This window comes from Acanthochromis polyacanthus, chromosome 10, assembly GCF_021347895.1.
Source record: "Acanthochromis polyacanthus isolate Apoly-LR-REF ecotype Palm Island chromosome 10, KAUST_Apoly_ChrSc, whole genome shotgun sequence".
Lineage (NCBI taxonomy): Eukaryota > Metazoa > Chordata > Actinopteri > Pomacentridae > Acanthochromis > Acanthochromis polyacanthus.
This window is the reverse complement of record NC_067122.1, coordinates 28,527,848-28,529,837: the sequence shown is the minus strand read 5'-3', so window position 1 is coordinate 28,529,837 and position 1,990 is coordinate 28,527,848. Positions and strand designations below refer to the sequence as shown.

At 39.7% G+C, this 1,990-nt stretch overlaps 1 non-coding gene across 1 annotated transcript; it reads right to left on the bottom strand.

Annotated features, from left to right (window-relative positions):
- Positions 1-1,380: 1,380 nt before the first annotated feature.
- trnas-cga (transfer RNA serine (anticodon CGA)) lies at positions 1,381-1,462 on the bottom strand. Its single transcript has one exon. It is a non-coding gene; the product is annotated as a tRNA-Ser (tRNA).
- Positions 1,463-1,990: the final 528 nt, after the last annotated feature.

Genomic DNA, 1,990 nt, shown 5'->3' with positions numbered 1-1,990 from the left:
ATGGGTGTAATAAAAGGCGGCTGTGATTTGGGCCAAATAGAGGATGTCATTGAGCTTTTCCATCAGCGATAAGCCCAAGATGCCCGATCATCATTCCTCCCTCTTCTTTTTATCTGCTGATTAAATCTCTATTACAAGCTCTGAATATTTTCAGCAGGGAGGCACCAAAGGATTTGGCTTGAGAAAACAGAATTTATCACATGATAGAACATGTCTTTGGATAATCGTTTTTGGGGCTTTTCCTTTTTTTGGGAGAAACTCTCTCTGAGCGAGTGCCATTAGCTCTGAGGTGGCCATTGTTCTTTGTCAGAGAAATGAGAGGGCAGCCACATCACCAAGAGCCTGATTCTCCACACTGCCTGTTTTGATCATCCTGTAAAGAGAAAGATTTCTGCGGCACAGCACATAATTAATAGGCAAAGAGCTCACCTCTTGGAGTGACCTGACAGTGGGTGAAAAGTCCCTGGCATTTTCTCAGGACAAGCTAATTAGAGCTGATCCTGTTACCCTCTTTAATCACTGTTTTTTTTCTTGTTTGCCAGCATACATTCCTGATCTGGACAGAAAAACTCAAGCTGCTTTGCTGTGAAGATGTCATGGGTTTGTCACGGCCTGCTGGCTATCTGCGAATTCTTTCATGTCGGTGCATTTCAAAAATTCAAACTCTGAGACGGAGCTGGTGTCAGACTCTTCCATCACACATGTGCACACTTGTACACCTTGAAAGTATAAACGCTCAACAGAGAGTAGCTGGCATGAAGCTTAGTAGCTCTGCAGGTGTTTGTCATGACAGAAAACAGCAAATCTATAACTGATAGTAACGAACAGCAGTGATTTACTCTCATTCTGGAGTTCTTCTCATGCAAACTTGGACAGAGTTACACTATCGTTCAAAAGTTTGGGGTCATTTAGAAAATAAATGTCCTTATTTTTGAAAGGAAAGCATTTTTTAAAATGAAGATAACATTAAATGAATCAGAAATACAGTCTAGACATTGTTAATGTGCAAAATGAGTGTTCTAGCTGGAATTACTAATGGAATATCTCCATAGGGATGCAGAGGAACATTTCCAGCAACCATCACTCCTGTGTTCTAATGCTACATTGTGCTAGCTAATGGTGTTGAAAGGTTCATTGATGATTAGAAAACCCTTGTGCAGTTATGTTAGCACATGAATGAAAGTGAGTTTTCATGGAAATCGTGAGATTGCCTGAGTGACTCCAAACTTTTGAACAGTAGTGTACATACTCCCCATCCTCCACATTTGCATTTCCAGCTCCCCAACAGTTTTGTTCAGACACTGTAAAGCTTGTCTACAGTGGTAACTTTTCACATTGCGGTAATAGATGCTTTTCTAATTAAATCCAAGAAAGAACCACCGTCATGAACAGGATTCGAACCTGTGCGGGGAAACCCCATTGGATTTCGAGTCCAACGCCTTAACCTCTCGGCCACCATGACTACAAAGCTTCCCCTTTCTGAACTGGAAAACAGTTCTACAGACGAATGATGACTGAAAGTTCAACCCTGTAAGTTTACAGGATTAGTTTTTTTTATGTTTGTTACTTATGAAACCATGGAAGTCTGAATCTGAGTGTTTGTTGTCAGTAACTGTGGTTTTAAGGTGGAAATACTCAGCTGTGGTATTGGTTGAATATTTCAATCATGAAGTGTCTTTGAGCAAAGAAAGAACGCCATGTGGACACATTATCAAGATAAAAAATATTAAACAAAAATAGAATCATGTAAACTCCTGTGTTCTAATGCTACATTGTGTTAGCTAATGGTGTTGAAAGGCTCATCGATGATTAGAAAACCCTTGTGCAGTTATGTTAGCACATGGATAAAAATGTGAGTTTTCATGGGTGACCCTAAATTTTTGAACAGTAGTGTACTTGCTGTTCTCTTTCAGTTTTGAGATGATACTTTGATAAAACTGAAATCCACACCAGAAGTTATTTTCACAGTCTTCTGCACTCTAACATGTCA